Source organism: Pinus tabuliformis, chromosome Q (assembly GCF_031772625.1).
Source record: "Pinus tabuliformis cultivar Carrire ecotype Pingquan chromosome Q, CPIR1, whole genome shotgun sequence".
NCBI lineage: Eukaryota > Viridiplantae > Streptophyta > Pinopsida > Pinales > Pinaceae > Pinus > Pinus tabuliformis.
This window is the reverse complement of record NC_142296.1, coordinates 1151250687-1151274354: the sequence shown is the minus strand read 5'-3', so window position 1 is coordinate 1151274354 and position 23668 is coordinate 1151250687. Positions and strand designations below refer to the sequence as shown.

Below are 23668 nucleotides of genomic sequence, written 5' to 3'. Positions count from 1 at the left end.
TACCCTCTTTTCACCATTGGATTTGCAATTTTCTTTGATATTTGATTTCATCATTGATTTATTGATGACATCTTCGGTTTTTGGTTGCAGGTATTGGTCAAAATGTCAATAGAATGGAGAGAAAGGGAACAGGAGGCCATAGATGCCATGGCAATGGAATAAGACGCATGCATGGATGCGTTGCGAGAATGTGGCTTGAAAAAATTCTTCCTTACCTCATACCTACGTGCACAGCCTGAGTTACTAAGGTTTATCGTGGACGCCTGGGATATTGAGGATCAGGTATTCCGCCTGAAGGACCAGACATTGGAGTTGGATGTCTCTGATGTCTATTTTATTACTGGACTATCTCGGCGGGGTGCACGGCCCATCTTGTCCGGTAGCAGGCCTTCCGGGGAAAATCTGGGTGAGGTAATGGAAAGAGTTTGTCCTGGGGCCCATTTTGGATCCAACAGTGCCAAGGTGGACATTGTCACTATCCCAGATTTGGTGCTACGAGTGGTACTATTTACTATCACCCGGACGGCTGGGATACAGGCACCCCACGAGGCCAGCAAGAATCTCTTACTGCTCGCAACTGAGTGTCTGCAACCAACACTGTTTGATTGGGCATCGGCAGTGATAACAAATATAAAGAGGCAGCTTACCAAGTGTAAGCGTGATGGAAATAAGCAGTTTGGATATGGATCCATTATAGTGTCGTTTTTCCTGGAGCGGTTACCGATATTCTGGATCCCGGGAGGCATAGTGGCAGACCCAGTGCCACGGGAGCCGAGGTTGGCTCGATGGGCACCACTTATGCCTAGAGGAGGTGGGGGCCAACAGATGGCCTGGAGGCCCGAGTTCTTCATTTGGCTCCAACACCAGTTGATCGTCGTGGAGGACTGGCCCTATGCGGGCACTGATTTTACTGGAGATCCAGACCTCCCGTTGCCTGAGGGAGAGGACTGGGACGAGGAGCTAGGTAAGAACCCTTTATGTTTTTAATATTTTTACATATTCAAGTTTTTGTAATACATGTCTGTTTCTTACAGCACCTATATGTATGCAGATGTTGGTGCAGAGCGACCAGCCGACTTGCCTCATAACGTGCGGAGAGCACAACCTGCAGCAGACCCTCAGGTAGAGGGTGAGGATGATCTAGTTCAGAACCTTGAGGCCCTTACTCGAGGAATACCAGATTATGGCAGATTGGCCGACGTGCCTAGAGCGTATCAGAGACACACGGTGGGAGTATCTATTCGCGTCCATCGTCTGTTGAGACTTTTGGTGCGGGCGGTGACATGCTATCATGAGCATCACCGTGCTTAGACTCCTAGGTTTCATTTCTGTACATTTTGAGAGACATGTTGTCAGCGGCTGTGTGGGACTTGGACATGTATTATTTTTTGGGTTATGTAATGCGCGCGGTGCAAACATTATGACACACACGTATATATATACATATGTTTATGGTTCATTATTGTGTTTTCATGTGCTTGCTTATATACTGTTTTAATTACAAATTATGCAAATGTCTATCTAATACATGATTGGCTAATTCATCAGATAATGTGTTTAATTGTCTTGGAACATGTTGATATGTAATAAAATCAAAATGCCTTTCTAACAACCTTACACGTAAATACAACCTTAGAATTTGATGGTTTCTGACGGAATATTGCCCGTTGAGCTGGTGGACAACCAGTTGAGAGTCCAGGTTCACTATCAATGCGCGAATACCGAAATTAATTGCTCTAGCAAGTAGCTCGATTACAGCACAGTATTCGGCGACATTGTTAGTAGTACGGCCTAAACACACACCCTGGCAATCTATTAGCTCGCTACGAGGATCGTAGATTACCCATGCCGCAGAAGACAAATCGCGGGTACTGCGGCAGGCACCATCAGCGAAACCAACATAAGGTGTATCCGGCATCTGCACAAGAAGCGAAAAACACAATAAGTGGTAGCTATGTCTTGAAAACCGACACACAATACACTAAAGTACATGTATGTACACAATAAAATGTACCAGCATCACGCATAGTACTTTTTCAAATAAAGCCCATTTCGGGGCTTCCCAAGAGGGTTTCCTTCATAATCAATCAGCTCGTAGGCCCCTTTATGCAGGACTTTCTTGACAATATAAGGGCCTAGCCACATAGACTCGAGCTTTCCTGCACCTAGCTTATCTTTTGCTTGATCATAGAGTAGGACTAAGTCTCCCTCAACAAAAGAACGTGGACGGACGGTCTGATCGAAGTGAGTCTTGACTCGCTTCTTTTGCGTTTCGATGGCCAAAGAGGCCAGGCGACGAGTCTCATCTAACCGTTCTAAGTAAAGAAGGCGTTCTTCTAACGGAGTGGTGTTGGGAAGTAGCTTGACAGCTAAATTCAATGAAGGGATCTCACATTCAATTGGAAGGGTAGCCTCTAGTCCATAAACTAGTTGAAATGGAGTGAAACCAGTGGCATCCTTCACGGAGGTTCGGTAAGCCCACAAGGTAGGGAATAACATCAAATGCCAGTTAGACTTATGCACACCGACGATACGTTGAAGCATTGTAACCAAGATCTTATTGACAGCTTCAACTTGACCATTGGACTAAGGGTAGTATGGAGTTGAATTATCGTGTTGCAAGCCTAGCTGGGTTGTTAATTCCGACATCATATGATTACGGAAATGCTTTCCGTGATCAGTGACAATGGCTTGAGGGACACCGAATCACGAAATAACATGATTGAATAAAAATTGCGCCGTAGTGTGACCGTCTTCAGTTAATGTAGGCATCGCCTCGGCCCATTTAGTAAAGTAATCGACGACAACGATGACAAACCCATGCCCCCCGGCCGAGCGAGGGTTACAGGTCATATAATCAATGCCCCATTTTGCAAAAGGGCTGACAGAAACCACAGGGTGCAACGGAGCATAAGGCGCTCGCATTTTCCGCTGGTATATCTGGCACTCATGACAAGAGCGGACGACAAGGATGCAATCCTTGAAAATAGAGGGCCAAAAATAGCCAGCACGAAGGATTTTTTTAGCTGTAGCATAACCGGACATATGTCCGCCACAAGCACCAGAGTGGCAGTCATTTAGAACCCGTTCAGCTTCCTCTAGAGTAAGACAACGGCGGAGAACAGAGTCTGCACCAAGACGATATAATGTATCTCCAATGATACGGTATGGTTGAGATTGATGACGAATCCTTCGTCGAGCGTCTTTAGACACACCCAGGCAGAAGGAGGACGTTTGCAGATATGTGATTATATCTCCGTACCATGGATCGAGGGTGCTAATGAGGAACAGGGTTTCATCTGGAATTTGATCTTCTACAGGCAAGGTCGAGGGAGAAGATGGCAAAGAGCAAATTAACTCAGCAAACACAAGGGATTTCTTAGACTTGGCAGTGTTAAATTCCAAGTCAAACTCTTGGAGGATAACAATCCACTTTGAGTATTTGCCCCCCAGCAACTGGCGTGACAATATATACGTCATGGGGTTGCAATCAGAAATCACAGTAGTAGTACGCAAAAGAATATAATGACGGAAGCGTTGTACAGCACAAACTACGGCTAGTGCCAACTTTTCGATATAAGCATATCGAGTTTCCGTGTCTAATAGGTTGTGGCTGAGATAATAAATAACATGTTCAGTGTTATCATCATCAGTTTGGACAAGAACCATGCCGATAGTGGTATCGGCGGCGGCCAAATACAAGGTGTAGTCGCGATAATAATTCGGAGGACGAAGCAATGGAGCAGAAACAAGGAGACTCTTGAGACGCTCAAAAGATTCCTGAGCTGTGGCATCCCAATGAAAAGGGACATCACGCTTCAGTAATCGTGTAAAACCTTTAGCCACCTCGGCATAGTTGGGAACAAAACGACGTAAAAAATTGGCTTTCCCTTGCAAACTCTGCAACTGATGCAAAGAAGCTGGGGGAGGGAGATTGACGATAGCCTCGACTTTAAGGGGATCCAAACGGATGCCCTCTCGAGAAACGATAAACCCGAGAAGTCTGCCAGATTCAACGCAGAAGACACATTTGTGAGGATTTAGCCTGATTCGGTAGTATCGACAGCGAAGAAAGATTTCGCGAAGGTGTTTAGGGTGGTCCTGACGTTTAGCTGAATGAGCAGGAAGATCATCCAGATAAGGTTGGACAATATGCCGAATGTCATGAAATGCATAAGACATTGCACGCTGGAAGGTAGCACCGGCATTTTTAAGGCTGAAAGGGAGCTTCTTATAGGCAAAAGTCCCCCATGGGCAAATAAAAGCAGTTTTGTGTTGATCAGCGGGAGCAATATTGATCTGGTTATAACCAGAGAAACCGTCCATAAAAGAATACATTTCACTGCCAGCACACTCGTCAATGATCTGATCAATGAATGGTGTGGGAAAATTATCTTTAGGATAGGCTTTGTTTATATCACGGTAATCGACACAAACCCGGATTGTACCCTATTTTTTAGTTACAGGCACAATGTTAGAAACCCAATCTGTAAGAGGAATAGGGTAAATAAAACCAACGTTAAGAAGCTTTTCTACCTCGGCCTTAATCGCTGCAGCCTTTCGGGGGTGTACAGGGCGTAAACGTTGACGAACAGGCTTAGCATCTGGGTACGTGATTATTTCATGCATCACTATACTAGAATCAATGCCGGGCATTTCTTCATAGGACCATGCGAAAATATCACGAAATTCGCGAAAAAGTTTGGAATAAAGTTGAATCTCCTCTGGAGTACAAGTGACTCCAATGTGAAGATGCTCGACTATCCCGGGTTTGACAGAGATATCGATGGGTTGGGTTCGCGTAATGTTCGCCATATTCCCTTCAGAAAAAACCTGATCAATTTGAATAGGTGTTTGAAGGATTTGTGATGGGAGACAAGGAGCAAACCGCTCGAGGCATGTCAGAAAATGCTGCGGGGCAGGTAGAAATGAGGAGCGATGGTGAGAATTATGCCAGGGGGGTTCCTCCAGAGACATAGTCTCAATAATGGCTTCGTCGGAGAGGAATGTTTCTCCTAGGGAATCCAAAGAAGCCTCATATAGAAGCCCTGAGGATGGAGTAAGCGCAGAAGAGGGAGCCGAGGCAGCAATGATTTCAACATAATTAAGCTCGGCAGGACTCAACGACATCCGGTCGCCCCAGGAATCTACTTGGTCTGTGGGAGGTACGAACCACGGATCAGAGCCAGTAGTGATCATATTGACAGAGGTGATATTTAGAGGAGGGAGTGGAAAAACACCCATAAGATTAGGATGTTTGAAAAGTCCAGCTCCCAGACTCTTAGGTAATTTGGAGGTATGCTCCACAAACGGAATGGTGCCTTCAGAAGAAGAAGCAAAAAAAGAGAGCTGGTCAACGGTAACGATCTTCCCTTGATGAGGGAAACGGATAATTCGGAAGAAAGATGAAGCAACAGCTTGCATCGCGTATATCCAGCTACGTCCGAGAAGGAGGTTGTAGGTCAGAGTAGCATCAACGACTTCAACTTCCATCTCGACCATCTTCCCTTCCAAAGAGATTGGTAAACATTGGAGTATACCGTAAGGACGGGACGCTCTTCCATCGAAAGCTTCCAAGGTAGTGGGAGACTGGCTCAACGTTGGAGATCCAATAGCTTTCCAACAGGCAACAGACATGATGCAAGTTGAGGCACCTTCATCAACAACTGTACGATGAATCATCTTGGAATCAATAATTACCTGTATGAGGAAGGCGATTTGGGGAGGCAGTCTTTGAGTGTGGCGTTCTAAGTCAAAAGTTATTAAATCCGAGTCGGCCGGGTCTATGCCACCAATGGCAGATAGCATGGACTTCCTCTGAGAAGGGCAGCTCTGGAGAACCTCTAAAGCAGACATAACCGACGGAGTCTGTGCTAAGTCCTCAACGATGTTGTAGTGCTGTGCAGCACGAGCATTCGGATTGTACGATGATTTCCGGAGTACTCCTTTTGGAGGGGGTCGAAGGGGCGTTTCAGTGGTAGGTCTCTCGATGTGGAGTGGACCTGAACTAAATGGAGGAGCGCTCGAGGGAACCTCAGGCTCCTTCCCGGTAGATGACGGATAATCTTTCGTTCGAGTACTGATATTAATGGGTACTGTACCAGCCATAAACACTTGAGAACCAAAGGAAGAGGGAGGTTGAGTAGGGTCAGCCACCATTTGAGTTTTTTGAGTGTGTTGGGTGGGAAAGGGTTCTTTGAGCACCGCAGGAGTCCCAGGGGTGCTTTTTAACAAACGACTAACTTCGGACCGCCTCGGGCAATCCTTGGTATAGTGATCCTCATCGCAGATAAAACAAGGATACTTGGGTTTGCGTTTAGTGCTGTCCTCGGGTTGAGGTTTTGGGGCTTCCTGTTTGGGTTGTTCTGGTTTATTTTTTTCTTTCCCTTTTTTCTTATCTTTCGAGGCCTTGTTTGTCGTATTAGATTGGATGGCATTAACCTCAGAAGTAACACTTGAACGAGGCGATGCCTGGGAAGGTTTTCCATTCGAAGCAGATGGTTTTTGCTTCGGAGGGTTCGCGGGATTTTTCTTTGAGGATGAATTAACCGAACCAATGATACCATCAACAGTGGGTGTTGGCGGGGCTTTAGACGTTCCTGGTCTTGGGACATCAGGCAAATAATCATATAATGTACCTGATTGAGAATACACCAAGTCAAGGTACTGAGCTCGAGTAATAGCTTGCTCTTCAGTGACACACGCCCCCATGGCGATATCCCGAGCTATTGGAGGCACGAACGAAGTCGTAAACCAATCGGTAAGAAGTTGGTCGGGAATCCAAAATTTGATCATACGTCTACGCCGCCTCCATTCATGGATATGATCAGAGATATGCGTAGCCGTCGTTTGTCTTAACGAAGTGAGGAGGTGTGTACCTGTTTCGTATCGAATGGGTAACTGGAAATGAGTGAGAAATGCCATAGCCAAAGAATTGAAATCTTGAAAGGACCCGCGATGAAGTTCGATATACCACTTAGCGGCAGAGCCAGTGAGAGTCCTTTGAAAAAGGCGAAGCCGAATTGAATCGTCAAGCCATGAATTAGATGAACACCACAAATGATAAGTCATAACGTGGGCTTGTGGGTCTTCATTGGCTTTACCATCGAATTTTGGATAGTCACCAGGTATTTTAGTTGGAACTGGAGGCCAATAAGGATTATGAAGAATAGGATCATTGGTTAATTTGGATACATCCGGTAATTCTAAAGTCGCTAAGAATGGTAATTGAGGATTGAAAGACATCTGGGGCTGCTGGTAGGGTGGAGCACCAGGGTTCCAACCAGGTGGTGGTTGCCCCCATGGATTTTGTCCGGACGGATTTGGCCCCATAGTGTATTGGCCATAGGGATTTGTATATTGCCCCCCAGCATAAGGATTACCAAACGCTGTTGTAGATGCGCCGTATGGCTGTTGATAAGTTTGCGAAGGATTCGCTTGCTGTTGTTGGTAGTTCTGGTACGGGGCAAACGAAAATTTCCCTTGAGGTTGTTGGTAGCCATACGGTGGTGGGGCTCCAAATTGAGTTTGAGGACCAGGCTGGGTTGGATAAAAAGTTTGTGATTGAGAACCAGCCTGCATTTGAAGACCAGATGGGTATTGGGGTCCCATTTGGGGCCACGGACCAGATTGAGCAGCGCCAGTAGGCTATCCGATAGGTTGGGCTATCTGGCCAGAAGGAAAACCTTGTTGATAGTGAGGTTGGCCGACCTGTCCAGAAGGTTGTACCTGCTGATATTGAGGTTGGCCTACCTGTTGGGATTGGAACTGTTGTTGCGCAACTGAAGGTTGTCCTAACAGACTAGATGGCTGAGAAGGCTGGGCAGTTGGTTGGCCCACCTGTGTTTGAGGCTGACCAGCTTGCCCAGAGGGTTGTGAATACTGGATAGTAGGCTGACCAAGTGGTTGAGTAACTTGTCCAGACATTGGACTATACTGGACATTGGATTGGTTTGGGTTAATAGTTTGTTGACCAATTTGTCCAGCGGGATAACCTTGCTGGATACCAGGTTGGGCTTGTTGAAAAGACGACTGACCTGAGTTACCAGAAGGTTGCATATAAGAAGAGGAGAAAGGAGCACCAATAGCGAAAGGGTTTCCACGAAAGGATTGCTCTCGTTGGTGTTGAGGGGGTTGTCTTGGAGATTGCGCAGATGAAACTTGACCACCATGGAAAGAAGTGGAGGTCCAATCAATTGACAATGGAACTGATACCTCAACAACCAGTTGAGATGACAAATATGGATCATATGGCCCCTGTATTGGGACATTTGTCATGGGATCAAAGACTCGAAACAAGGAAGCCGAGGGATGACTAGAAATAGGAGTCGAAGAGGCTGCACAAACCGTTGGAGTGGTTGCGACGGAGGTAACAGATAGACTGCGACTTTGTGGAGTAAAAGGCTCCGTAGTAGGAAAAGTGTGTGATGGCCAAATGGGACCTGTGAACGGAGTTCCAGAAGGCATAGCATCTCTTAAAGCTTTATATCCTGGTGGTAAATTTGTAGTAGTAGGTGTACTACTAACATGTATAGGGTCCGTGGAGGTGGGAATTTCACCGCTTGTCGCAACGGACTCATCAGTCGTTGTAGGGGACAAATCATCCATGTCAGATGAAGCAGGTGGGACTGACACACGAGGAGAAGTATGGTCCCAGAAAGGGACACCGTCCTCAAAAGGTTCCCATGTAGGGTTCCAATGAAACTGGTAAGTCTCGTCACCTGGGGCACGAGAATTAAGTGGTTGTATACTTAGAACCACGGGAAGACTCACAACCAGTGTTTCGGTAGAAGACCAAACTGGTAATTCCGCCAGGATGAAACTTACGAAATCTACCGAGACAACCCCTACTTCGAACTAACATAAACAAAAGCTAATTGGGTAGATGTTATCGTGGCCAATAAATTTTAAGACACTGAACTTAACCTTTTCATTTTTTAAGAGTCGAGAAAAGGATAAAAGATGACTCTAGTCTCCTTCGAATATTTAATGAGCACGAAGTGACAAGACGCTCACAGGCACCTTTTCTTTTAGGGAGTCCGAAAAGGATTAAAAGTGACTACTCTGGAGACTCTAGGTAAAAGGTTTACCAAACAATCCGTAAAACTGCTTATACACCTTGGCAATCAGATGAAAACCAAGGACTTCCTGTACTGCAGTCAATCTTCCCGAATGTTGTGTTCAGTGCATTACGACTTGTAAGGCGGCAGACTCGGCTTCCTATGGATAAAGGATAATAGCCTAGTGGGGTCTCCCATATATACGCGACAGTACGTGGGAGCTCAGTCCGTATTGGCACTTATCATTTCACCGTGGAGGAATCACCCAACCACTCGATGATAAACTACCAGGTTTAAAGACGCCGGAACACGTCTCTAACCGAGACCTCTAGAGTATTTGCGTTATGTTCCAATGCGTTTTTATGTTCGTTGAGTTTATTTTAAAGTTTATCTTCGATTATGTTTCAGTTTTTTGGTCCTACCGTATGTGATATCTCAAAAACTTCTTAAATGCAAACTATATGCCAAAATTATATCATTTGATTCGATGAATTCTACCTACAGGAGGGTTGAGATCTTTACACAAACGAAATGATCACTCAACAAACAACAAAGATCCTAATGCAGCTAATAACAAGAAATGAAATTTTTTCTTTTTCTTTTTAATAGCAACAAATAACAATAAACGCTAACTAATATGATGCAAAAGATATTTTGTTTTTCTTTCCTTTAAGATGGCATGATGCATTTAAACAAATCTTAAAAAACATGCACAATCCAAGTTCATTCAATGAAATAGAACCAACTCTGAAACACCAAAATGAACTATGCAAGCAAGGAAAAACACAAAGACTTTCAATGAACCATGTAATCTAAGTTCGAATGAAGTCAAGTAAAATCCAAAGAGGCTAGAAGTGAATCACTCAGAGCATAGAAGATCAAGCTTTAACAAATCACTGGATAGGTGCAGAACACAACCAACAAGTTGACTGAATAATCAAGAGACCGAAACTTCCCACAAAAGGCTAAACATGCAAAGTCACTAGATGTTCTAGGGCTGAGACGAAAATCAATAGAAATAAGCAAACAACTGAAGGATAAAGGCTAAAACCAGTCAAACAGAGGTTCAACACACTTCCAGAGGCTGTAAGAGATATAAAAAGAGGCTGAAAGAGCTTTCCACCCACACACAGGCAAAATTTACAGGGCTGGCGCGACTGTCAGCCTGCAACTTGCGCTACCAAAGGATTGGCGCGAGTTGCTTTTGAGCAACATGCGCCAACTGGCGCGACTGTCAGAGTAATAACCGCGCCAATTAAGCTTGCCGGCTAGAAAAATAAATAACACGACCTCAGGTCAGGCTGACAGTGCTCAGATGGATCAAACAGTAAAGAATAAACTCAAAACTGACCCAGGAAGCTCATTCACTCAAGCAAGCAAGAGAAAATTAACATGCAAGACAAATTCCAAATAGCTTTTCCCCAGCGGAGTCGCCAAATTGTTGGATAGGTAAATCCCCTCTGCGGACAGAGGCGATCCCACTAGCCTAAAACAGAACTAGCCACAATCAAACCACGCTGCCACGCAAGTTCCTAGTTATGCATCAAAGGTGAATTAAGAAGACCAACCTGGAATCCAATGCTATGGTTGAAGCAGAGTTGATATTCCCGCTCCCTCGCTCCAGCAGATCATAAACGGACACCTGCACATGCAAAGGAAGAGACAGATACCAACATAAAATCTACCAAGGCACAACTATATTTCAGTCAGAAAGGAAATAAATCAACACATCACCATAATAGACAATGAGATTGGAACTATAATAGCAGTCGCTCATTAATTAATAATAAACAGGAAAAGTTACAACCAAGGTTCTGACGTTGAACCTCTCCTGGCTGGGCGAGCAACTATATGTTTCTTGCAATGTATCTCCTCTCCGGCAGCATAACCTCTCTAGCATTCATTATCACTCATGATAATCACAACCAGCATTCCTCCAAGAACTCAAGAACTCAACATCTAGCACTAGCTTGTCTAATGCATGAGGACAAATATTTATAGATGGAGAAGGTAAAAAGATTCGATGAACCAGGACACCCATTGTGGATTGGCATTATCTCGGAAAAGCTACTGTGGATAGTTGTCAAGGATAGATGATGACTCTCGACCCCTATCCACTGGATTTTTCCCTCAAAAGGCTTTGTGATCTGAAGGGAATAAATCATACGGGCGTGCTTTTGGCAAAAATCATTACTAAACTGGGCTGGCGCGGGTGTTGTTCTGTGACAGAGCGCCAGTGGTCGCGCCCTCTTTTGAGGATCTTAGTTATTGGCGCGGGTAAGACACTGTGGACCTGCGCCAATGGAAAAAGAGCACTTTTCAGGGATAATTTGCAGAAGGTGTCTTCAGGGAACATGAGGTACATACTCAGGGGAACATAATGCAAGTGTTTTTGGGTTATGTCACTGCTCACAGGTCCCGGAATGCGTCCTCCAATGTATGGAAATGGGGCGATAGGGACGGTGATCAATGGTGACAAATTACTGTGTAACAGGATTCATAATTACAATAGGCCTACTTTGTAGGTAACATGTTGCATGTGTGATCTCCTTGCTCATTTTTGGATGCATGGTATATGCATGTGATTCCTTGGTTATGTGTTTTCATTGGCGTGGACATTTTCCTAGATTGACAATGGTTTCAAATTTTCCTTTCCATTTCTTTGATAGCCAGGGTGTAGTGGGTTCCCCATTTGTTTTTTCTTATTGTTTCTCAAGTTTCATATGGTTGTGGGTTGGAACAAATTATCTGGAGCCATGAAACAGATTAGGTTCCTTGGAGGTTATGGGTTGTGTTAATAGTCCCTAAAGCCTGAGGATTGGGACAAATTCTCTGGAGCCCTGAAACAACGTAGGTTACCTAGAGGCTGTGGGTTGAGTTACTAGTTATTGGAGCCTTGGATCATTTGGGTAGATAGCAATCTGGTTAATGTTAATGATTTTTGGACCATATAAGTGAGATCACTATGCTTGAAAGCTAAGGTGGTTTGATTTCTAGAAGCCCTAGTTGATTCTAATTTGGTTTAACCCTTATGATCCTACATTCATGCTTAGAATATAGCGCATGGGTGATTTGTTGATGGAGAGATTTGGTTCAACCCAATCTACGATTAGGTGGTATGTGGAAATCCTTGAATTGATTAGCATTTTCATATGTTAATATGAATTGTTTCCTATTGTGATCTATGAGCACTTGTATTGATTATTATGGTGATCTTATGATTGATTCGCCATAGTTCTTATTCTCGTTATATTCTAGCTATGTGCATGGTCTTATTATGTTCTCTAGCTATGGTTCTAGTTCATGATTTGATATGTTACTGGATGCATAATGAATGTATGGGCTAACAAGTGTTATTGAGGATAGCTTGAGAGCGCATTGAGCTTTCTTGGCAAATCTTAAATGAATTTAAAAAGTTTATGAGTAGATATGCATTCATGACTTGTTACTTATATGTGTACTATATGTTTAAGGAAATATCTATCTTTCATTATACATTATATTGGTCAATATATGGCTCAATTTCTATTTTTTTAGCACTGTTATCCTTATTGTCGTGATTATAGAAAGTTACATGCAATTCTCAGAAGCGGTCTAGAGGCTTGCCTGAAAAAGTGTCATAGATCTCACGATCGTGTGCATTGAATTGAGGAATTTGGGTCATAACCGTTGGCAGTCAAGCCTATGCATGTTGTTATAGCCTCCCAACGCATGCATGTAGTGCTATGGGTGTGGTTGGGGAGTTTCTCTTATGAAAAAACTTCCAGTTCATGGATTTATCACTTGTGGTGGTTTATAGGCTCCTGAGTGGTATGTAGTTCCTAAGGGATGGTTGTAAGTTGTTGGTTATACGACCCCACTTCCATAACTTGAACTTGGAGGTCGCTCATATCATAGTGACACTCAGCTCATGTTTACCCTAGAGAGCTTGTGAAAGTGGGTAAATGTGAGAAGAGGTGTTACAATAAGATAATAATCATTTCACTGAGCCACTTAAAATAACTCCAATATAATATAAAATATATCAAAAACATTTCTTATTACTAAATATAAACTTTTTTAAAACATAGTTTATCAATCTATTTTATATTAAATAAAATTTATCTCTGTATGAAACAATCTAAATATTTAGATAACCTCCTTTGAATCTAGAATGGTTAGATACAACATTTTAATCATATATTTTTAAAATTATTAAATGATAAAATCTATCTATGTGAAATTATCTAAATACTTACATTACCACATAACTTGTTGTGAATCTAAAGTGATTTATATACAACATTCTAATATAATTTAGATGAAAAATATATAATTATATTTAATATACAACAGATAAACAATATTTTAAAACACAATGTTAGGTTAATAAATTTAACAAAAATAATAAAATTAATAATAATAATAAAATCCCCTCATTTTTATACATATTTGTATTATACATATTTGTATTTATAATTTAACATGAGCAAAATATATGTATAGATTGAGCATTTATTTTAACAATTTAATTAAACTTATTAATCAAACAATTTTTTCATAATTTCTGTTTCAATTATAACTAAATCATTTTGATATATGGTATCATAATCCATAATTTAAGAATTTGTTGACATATTTCATATTCAAACTGTTCAAATGTTAATAAGAGTATTATGGATTTTGGTCCATGTTGCCAGGAAACGTGGGTTTAGATTGGGTTGGGGTTCGGGCGGTATTTTTGGAAAGAGGGTGCGTGGGTTCGTTGGATAATATAATAATATTAAATTTTAATAATTAAATTTTATAAATTATAAATTTATAAATTATAATTAATAATATATATATAATTTTAATTTATATATTTTTTCAACTTTAAACAAGAAAACTTTAATCATTTAAACATTCACATCATTAAACATTTAACATTGACATTGAAATTTCAAAATTTATCACCAAAAAATTGTTCATTGTTTACATATTAATAAGAATCATGATATATGTCCGTTGTCATACTACATTCAAAATTTGCCTTAAGGCATCTTCAAACATGAACTAGGAAATTTTAAAATACTAAATAGCTAAAGCCTAAGGAACAGTGGCTTCCTCAAAGACCAAAAAACTGGAAAATACAAGTTATTTGACCTCCAATATTATTGCATACCTTTTTATTAAAAAAAACTAATAGGTATAAGAACCAAGGCTACTTGGAAGTGGGAGCCAAAGTGGGGGACACAATTTTTAGAAGCTTCCAGATCGAGAGCATTTATTATACTATATATATTTTGAATCATTACATATAAATTATGTGGTTTTTTTCAGGCTTGGTATAAATTATGGCTGATGGCAGCATATATTTCATTGTTCCCCCACCAAACACACAAGGCAGAGCAATAAAATAAACTTCAAAAAACTTCAAAATGTTGAGTCTTTGAGAACTCAAAATACTTTAGGATTTTTTAGCGTACTTCTGAATTTGTAGGAAACTTGGCTAGTGTATCTCAGTTAGCTGTGTGTGACAAAATATGTCTCAAGTTTTACCATAATAGCTGAGTCTAGCATTTACCTAAGTTAAGTAAATGTTGGACCCGCTCCTTTGGCATTAGACATCTTAGTATTTTACAATGTTACATGTAAATTCTTATTTTATGTTTGAATTTTTGAAATAACTTATAAAGTTATAAGTAGCATAAACATGTCATTCATGCATGGTGTATCCTAGTGTGTATTTTCAAAATATAGTTTTTTTAATATAATTTTTTTTATAAAGAACCCAAAGAACCCGAAGAACGCGCAGAACCCAACCCGAAAAACCCAAAAAACCTAAGAATCCATTAAAGAAAAAGAACCCAATTTTTTTTTGAAAAATCCGGTTCTTCATGTAAGAACCCAATTCTTCAGGGTTCTTCTAGGAAAAGTACTTAGATGCGGAAACCAGAACGGGTTCGAAAACCCACCCAGGTGTGGGAACCCGTGGAACATAGATTTTGGTTTAATACATCAATTTTTTTTTTAAATAATTTAACTGTAATCCACTGATCGGTCGCCTTTCCTATATTACCAACATTGATGTATGAAAAGTGAAGATAAGCACATCGATTGCCTCGGTACAGACCATCAAACGACATATCACTTCAATCCAGTGCCCAGTAAACATCTTGAAAGCGGGCGAGTACCGATCATGCCCTCAAAAAGTTATGTGGTTTTAAACCAAGACAACTGCATCACATTTAGACAAGTCTCCTCTGGATCATTAAGATGACACATGAAGACAGACACCAGTATTTTATGATTATATTGTATATTGGAGAGTAGAGTATGGAGAATTCGAACAATGAGGGCGTTTTACGAAGCATGTTTTATCATTCATTTCATAGGAAATGACAAATCTAGAGTTCATAAGTATCAGAATATTGTATTGGGAAAACCGTTTGTATTTTTAAAGTTTATATATAGAGAGAGAGAAGTGGTTCAAGGTCTTTATAAATTAGTGATTAATTACGTCGATCGGATATATATATATTGTGTAAGGTAGATTCACTTAAACTCAAACATAAAGTTTGATGAAGGATTATCCAAAGAGTGTTTAACGACTTTGAATTTGTGATTTTTCAATGGCAGAGATGTTTATTTATCGGACTCTACAAATGAGTGAATTTTCACACCATATATATATTTTTTTTAATTTAAAAAATATAAATGAATTAATCATTTAAAAAATTTATTGGACATTTAAATTATGTAAACTATATAGTTTAAATTACAACTCTAACAAATTTTTACTATAGACAAAATTGACTAAAACATATACCTGTCAAAATGTAAAAGTGTAAGACTACTTGATATATTTTAACCATATTAATCCATACAACTATCTATAATATATAGATAATGATTATTGAAACATTTTACTTGAAAATATTTTATTTATACAAACTATCAACATAAGTGATATTCAAATAATTTATATAAATTTTATATTTAAATATTTTTTTAAAGTATAATAGCTTTGCAACTTCCTCACATTAAAAAGTGTAAATATTCCATATTTGTTTATTTTTTTTGTTTGGTTTATTTTTTCATTATTTTATCTTTCTTTAGAATTATATATTTTTTAAATTATATCCAATTACCTATGCAAGTAACAGCATATTTACGATTAAACCACTGCCTCTATCCATCATTGGAATTTACATCCACGGGTAGACTCAGCCATACTGTAGCGAGGTCCCATAGACAATGTGATACTACATCTTTGTGGATTTACCAGTTATTATCACACTGCCCAGGACAAGTTCCAGTTACCCGCGACTGCCCGAGGCCACTCGCAAAGGTAACAGAGGCTAGGGCAGATCGGGATGGGGCCCACCACCATATGTAGAGGCATGAGAAGCAAAGGTAGGAGCTTAAGTAAGAACCAAGTGAAGTTGACCTAGAGCGATAAGCAGTAGGAGAATAACCAGTTGACTAACTCGCAGGAGCATGACCACTTTATATATAGGCTTTGCACGCTTCTTTGGTATTTCATTACTTTACCCATCTTGCTTTGCACCTGCACTACCTGGACCAGCACCTAGGTTTGGCGTTTCGTTTCTTTCCCCAATTAATACCTGGCTTGCTTTCCAATTTCCTTCATTTCACCCGGGTTTAAAATATTTTATTTATTCCTGAAATATTTTTATCTCATTATTTTCATGTTTAATTGTGAAAAATATCTTCACTATATCTCCATTCACACATAGGGTTGTAATATTTTTAATAAAATTATCTAAAAATTTATATTCATTTTTATTTTTTATTATAAAATATATTGTTTTTTATTTTTGAAATATTTTATTTATTCCTTTCCCCAGGGTTTAAAATTGCAACTTCCCCAACCCGCCCTCTCTCTCTATATATAAAACGAGCAATATAACTACATTTCCTTTTGTCTTACATCAGCTCGAATCGGCTGGGATCAATCATTCACTATGTTTTCTGTTATCTTATTTGTTGTTACACTCGCTTCGACAATAGCAGCAGCGGCAACAACGGAGGACGTGAAATATGCCGTCTACTACACTCAGACGGACATTGCGGAATCATCAAAACTTCGTGCAGAGTAACTCTCTATCCGGAGCTCTGCGTTTCGTCCCTTTCTTCTTACGCGGCACATCTCAGGCCCAAGCAAAGTGATCTCGTGAATGTGGCCGTGACAGTCAGCCTCATTAATGCTCGCAACGTTTCCGTCTGGGCCGATGTAAGGTCTTCGAGTTGCAGTGCGACGGGCGCCGGTGGAAACGTGCACGAGGGCATGCGGGGGGGTGCGTGGGTGGGCGCGCGGGTGGACGCACGAGGGGACGGACGAAACGACGAAACGACAATGCGGAAGATATGCGACAATATATGTGACGAAAGGGAGACACTTAAAATACGACTAAGTGTTGAACATAATATATATGCGATGGATAGGAAGCTTGCAAAGCCGACTTGTAAAGTGGTTGTGGGCGTATGTTGGGGTCGGCGAAGGGGCTGCACACCCCATGTAAAACCAACGCATGAAAGTGTATATATGTGAGAGCCTTGAGCTCATTTCAACCATCGAATTCTCATCACTTCTCTACGCATAAGAGGAAGGGGTAAGGTGAAAGCTGCGCAGGTTTGGGTAGAGCCGCGCATAGCTCATGCGCACTATCTAAAGTGCAGTTTTGGACATGTCTTGTGCCGGTTGAGGTGTGGGCAAGGTGTGCCCGGGGTTCGGTGTATGTGCAGAAATTGTGCACGACTTGGTAAGGGGAATTAGTGGCTCGGGTGAGCACTATCGTTTATGCAAGAGGTGTACATGTATTGTAAAAGGCAGGGCTGCCTCTCTTTGTAATATTTGGCTAAGTGTGAGACTTGGTTTGGCAAGGCACACTTGTATATTGTAAAACTGATATTCTTAATATATTGTCAGGTAGACTCACATTACGGGGAGTTGCCCCTCCCCTTTATACTTGTTGCAATTGTTGTTGTTCTTGGTATAATTGAATGATGATAATGAATGAGTATGGGCTTCATTAAGTATAAAGGATAATTGCATGTTTACTTGGTTGCGAAACACAAGCTAAGTAATGTTAATGTGAAAGTAGGCGTAGTCCACGAATGTTAGTATTGGTGAAAAGAAAGCGTTCGGTGGTGCCACACCTTGCTACAAGCGGTTGGAAGACTACCGCAGGTGTAGGGGCGTGACAGGTGGTATCAGAGCCAGGTTTGAAGTCGTTGAGCAGGGTTGCTCGTGACAGGTACTTGCAGGTGAAGGAAACCATTTCACACGAAGTGGAACAAGGGTCTATTCAGGTTGCAGGTGACTTGGTAATGATGTCTATCTTGCAGAAATTGGTTTTTGCAACCTTCGAAGAATTTGAAGGAAGTCTACTTGAAGAGTCAGAGAAAGTAAGGCAAGGATTTGCGGAATATGGCAAAAGGTTGTTTGAAACAAAGAATGCTCTTCATGCCTTGGTCAAGGAAGGGGTTTCTGACAGGAACAAGGAGGAAGCCTATCAACTTGCGAAGGAAATGGACTTGCTTGAAGTAGAACTCAAGGAACTAGATTAAGACAGAAATTGAATCAAAAGAAGTGGGATTGCTTAGCTCTTGAGGTAAGGCATCTCAAAGCGTTGAAGAAGAAGGTTGAGTCTGATGGAAAGAATGAAGATGCTTTTGTGGGGATGATGCAGATACTTGGTGCTTCTGCTACTACGGAAGTGGCCTCTAGAAGGGATCCTGAAAGGAACAAGTTGGAGTATGTTCGAATGAAGGTTGGAGGTGCTGATGTGCTCACTATGGTGGATAGTGGGGCTTCTCACAACTTCATGGGCAAAGATACTGCGAGAATGATTGGGCTGAAATTTGTACCGGCAAAGGCACAAATGAAGACAGTGAATTCTCCTCCTATTGAGATTCTTGGTATAGCTGAGAGGGTGGACACTACACTTGGTGAATGGACCGGGAAGGTGGACTTCACTATAGTGCGGATTGATGACTATGAAGCTGTATTGGGGATGGAGTTCATGAAATAATTTGATGCTATGATCGTTCCACATTTGAAGAAGCTCTACATTTATGGTGGAAGGGAATATGTACCCATTGGTGTTCCAACCATTGGTGTGACAAGGCCTGATTGTAAATTGGGAGTGATGCAAATGGAGTATAAGGAGAAGGTGAGCAAGCGGTTGTCTAGTGTTGAGACAAAGCTTGTGGAGCAGTCATTGGTCATCAAGACACTTTCAGATAGCATCTTGGATTTGACAAGAAGGCTAGAGTTGGTGGAGGATGATGATGATGATGAGGAGGTATATGTGAGGCCAGATGTCCAGAGGGAAGACCGGGTTGCTTATCTACAAAGGATGGAGATTGAGGATCCTGATAGGTGGATCGAATTGATTAGTGAGGGAGAGCCTTCAGGCTCTACTCCCTCTACATCTTCTTAGATGGATGAAGAAGATGGGGCTCATTGTTAGCTGCTCATGGCAGTGAGTCCTTAAACATGTTTGAGCAGGTATGATTGATGGTGCAGGGATGGCTTGGCTTAAAGCATCATGACATGTTGCAGATGAGATGGATGGAATTTCCATGGACCTCAGCATGGATTGGAGATAGATTCTTGAGGAGTCAAGGATGTGGCAGATGTTTGAGGAACAGCTGATGATGGCATGAGGATGTTCACTCTCATGGATTGAGCGTGATGGTTGGATTATCTACCGAACTAGTTCAGACATGAGGTCCGAAAGTGTGCAGAGATATGTTGGCATCGTGCTGGAGTATCATGGCAAAGGTTCACATAGGGACACATGATGAGGCCGACAGGAGATGTTGCAGTGGAGATTGTGGCAGAAGGATCAATGATCATGGATCGAGATGATATCTGATGGAGAGCATACTGTTGAGGTGCATACCTTGGTATGGTGAACTTGGTGGCAGTTGATCACTAAGTCGAGGCATGATGGAGATGAGGCTCTACATATGTTGCAACGATGTTTGCCTTATGTGGAGAGGTCAACATCGTGGATGATGGTGATCTTGGTGGATGGCTACCGGGATGGGATGTTGTCGAGGACGACAACGATTTCAGGTGGAGGAGGATGTAAGGCCTTCGAGTTGCGGTGCGACGGGCGCCGGTGGAAACGTGCACGAGGGCGCGCGGGCGGGCGCGTGGGCGGGCGCGCGGGCGGACGCACGGGCGCACGGACGAAACGATGAAACGACAATGCGGAAGATATGCGACAATATATGCGACGAAAGGGAGACACTTAAAATACGACTAAGTGTTGAACATAATATATATGCGATGGATAAGAAGCTTGCAAAGCCGACTTGTAAAGTGGTTGTGGTCGTATGTTGGGGTTGGCGAAGGGGCTGCACACCCCATGTAAAACCAACGCATGAAAGTGTATATATGTGAGAGCCTTGAGCTCATTTCAACCATCGAATTCTCATCACTTCTCTACACATAAGAGGAACAGGTAAAGTGAAAGCTGCGCAGGTTTGGGTAGAGCCGCGCATAGCTCATGTGCACCTATGTTAACAGAAACGAGAAACAGGAAACGAAACGAGAAACGACAACAGGACGAGAAACGATGTTTAGAGGTTTCCCATTGAAGAAACGAGGAGAGAGAAAAAACATTTTTTTTTATGAAAAACATAAAACAAAACATTCATTATCTAAAAACATTACAAGCTTGTTTATAGGATTGTAAAAATTACATTGCAATGTCACAAATTGAATTATATACATATTGTAAAAATTACATTGCAATGTCACAAATTGAATTATATACATAACCCATGACAAACAGAACATAGCTTTTAAACTTTTAAACAAATAATTGCCTTCAAAAAATTTCATTATTTTGAATTTAATTATGTATTAAAAATATATTTTATAATAAGAAATATAACAATTCTAATAAAGGCTTGAATAGGAATTCGCTGCAAAACTATGCTTTTGATCATTGGTCAGTGATTAAAAGTAGTAGTTTTGTAGGAAAGCATGCCAATTTCAAAGAGAAAAATGTGCACGTTCGAGTAGGCAGTATTAACAACTCTCCTTGTGCAGGTTCCAGTGGGTAGTATTAAGAACTCTCTTTGAAACACACAAAATGACGCAGGTTCTACAAATATTAGCTATAAAACCAATATATTAGCTATAAAACCTATAAAATTGAAGCATTCGAGTAATACAAACTCTAAAACAGAAACCATAAACCCTTATCCCGTATCGTGGAAAATTCATATGCAAATCGAGAAAATTGTGGGCAAAAATGTCGATGTGATAAAATATCAGCAATTCAGCGAAATGGGTGCTGGCTGTTGGGCATCACGATTTGAAAGATGGAATTACATTTAAAATATATACACTTGTTTACATTCAGAAACACCTCAATCACGGAAAGAAAAAGAAATAAATCACAAGCCTTCTAATTATCTTACCGCATATTTATGAAGCTAACTGTATGGGGGTGAGAAGCTAACTCGGGCTCCTTGGCGCACTTCCTCCTCTGCTCTGATCTGATTTGCCTCCTCTCCTCTGCTCGGATCCGATCCAAACCTCGGCTGCATATACCGAATCTGCTCTCCTCTCTGCAACTTAAATCCCCCAGAACTTGCTTTACTGGAAAATGAAACTCGTTTTGCTTGCAGTGCCTTTTGCCTTTTGCATGCAGTTTTTTTTTAACAATAGTTAAAAAATTCTTTACCGCAAAATGAAATTAGTTTGCATGCAGTTTGGTTTTGAACAATAGTTAGAAATTTCTTTAGTTAACAAGACTTTGTATGAGTTTGAATAGGAAACCCTGAAACTGTGGAGAAACCAAAACGTTGCAGGGAAACCGAAGAACGTTTTGTATCAGGCCGCTCTAAGAAACGAATCGTTTCTGGAAAACCAGTTTCTCACCGCTAAAAACGGGAACGGCCGTACAAAACGGCGTTTTCTGTGCTGTCACGTTTCTATTGCGTTTTTTAACGGGAACGGTGGCTACCGTCCCGTTTCTGGTAACATAGATGTGCACTATCTAAAGTGCAGTTTTGGACTTGTCTTGTGCCGGTTGAGGTGTGGGCAAGGTGTGCCCGGGGTTCGGTGTATGTGCAGAAATTGTGCAGGACTTGGTAAGGAGAATTAGTGGCTCGGGTGAGCACTATCCTTTATGCAAGAGGTGTACATGTATTGTAAAAGGCAAGGTTGCCTCTCTTTATAATATTTGGCTAAGTGTGAGACTTGGTTTGGCAAGGCACACTTGCATATTGTAAAACTGATATTCTTAATATATTGTCGGGCAGACTCACATTACGGGGAGTTGCCCCTCCCCTTTATACTTGTTGCAATTGTTGTTGTTCTTGGTATAATTACATGATGATAATGAATGAGTATGGGCTTCATTAAGTATAAAGGATAATTGCATGTTTACTGGATTGCGAAACACAAGCTAAGTAATGTTAATGTGAAAGTAGGCGTAGTCCATGAATGTTAGTATTGGTAAAAAGAAAGCGTTTGGTGGTGCCGCACCTTGCTACAAACGGTTGAAAGACTACCGCAGGTGTAAGGGCGTGACAGCGGACCTCAAAGCTAGAAGCGCCGTGATGAGTGAAAGAGAAAAGACGGCGCTCAAGGACTGTAGGGAGAATTTCGATGACACCACGGACCAGATTCGCGAATCTCTGGCGGAGCTGAGACATCTGAGGCGGAACACTTTCAAGTTTCAGATGAGCAACGTAGAGACGTGGATGAGCGCCGCCCTCACCGACGAGGACACCTGCCTTACGGATTTCAGGATCTCAACGCCACCGCGAATGTTACGGCCATCGTCACCGGCTGCGTCCAATATGTGTCCGAATTGATCAGTAATGCCCTCGCTCTAGTCAACAGATTCGCTGCCACCGGGGGCTATTAGGAACTACCCCACGTTTGAAACCTATAGACCCCCTCAAAGTCTAATATTATAAATAAAATCTTACCTCGTCGCCGTAGCATTACGCCAAACTTTTGGCTTTTATTGTAATTTTGGCCCCGTAGCATCTGCCAAATTTTGGGCTTTTAATGTAATTTTTATAATAGGACGTTGAAGATAAATGACGTGGAATAATTTGTGACTGAATGCATGTTTTTGTCTCGTAATGTGTAGGATATTTTTAAGTTGCTTGATTTACATTCCACTATTTAATAAATTTTAATGTTCACATAGAACTATTGGAACAACCCATTCCACGAACTCGCACCTTATTTTATCGGTATGAAATGGCGTTGTATACCTGACAATGGGCAAACATGTCTGCTATTTTGTAGTTTTGTACCGAAATAACGAAGGCTCGGTTCACCCGCTGTAAAATTTGACTGTATTTCATTTTAAGTTTTTAAACCTTAAACTTAAAATTAAAGATGATCATTAAATTCGAAACAGGCCACTGTCCATATTTATGGTGCTCGGTAATATCCCATAAATAGATTTATCAATTTTCGATTTTGAAAATATTTTGGAACCACAAGAGTGAAGTCAAATTTCCCTATCTAATATCAAAATCGACTATTTAATTAAATAAGCTCTGGTGTCTGGTCTCCCACTTCGGCGACCTCTTTGTTCTTATGAGCTGTTTTGGAGTGAAGCCTGGTCTTCATT

General features: G+C 41.3%; 1 pseudogene; it reads left to right on the top strand.

The window, feature by feature from the left end:
* The first annotated feature begins 171 nt into the window (after positions 1 to 171).
* LOC149223702 (21 kDa protein-like) lies at positions 172 to 22945 on the top strand (annotated as a pseudogene).
* Positions 22946 to 23668: the final 723 nt, after the last annotated feature.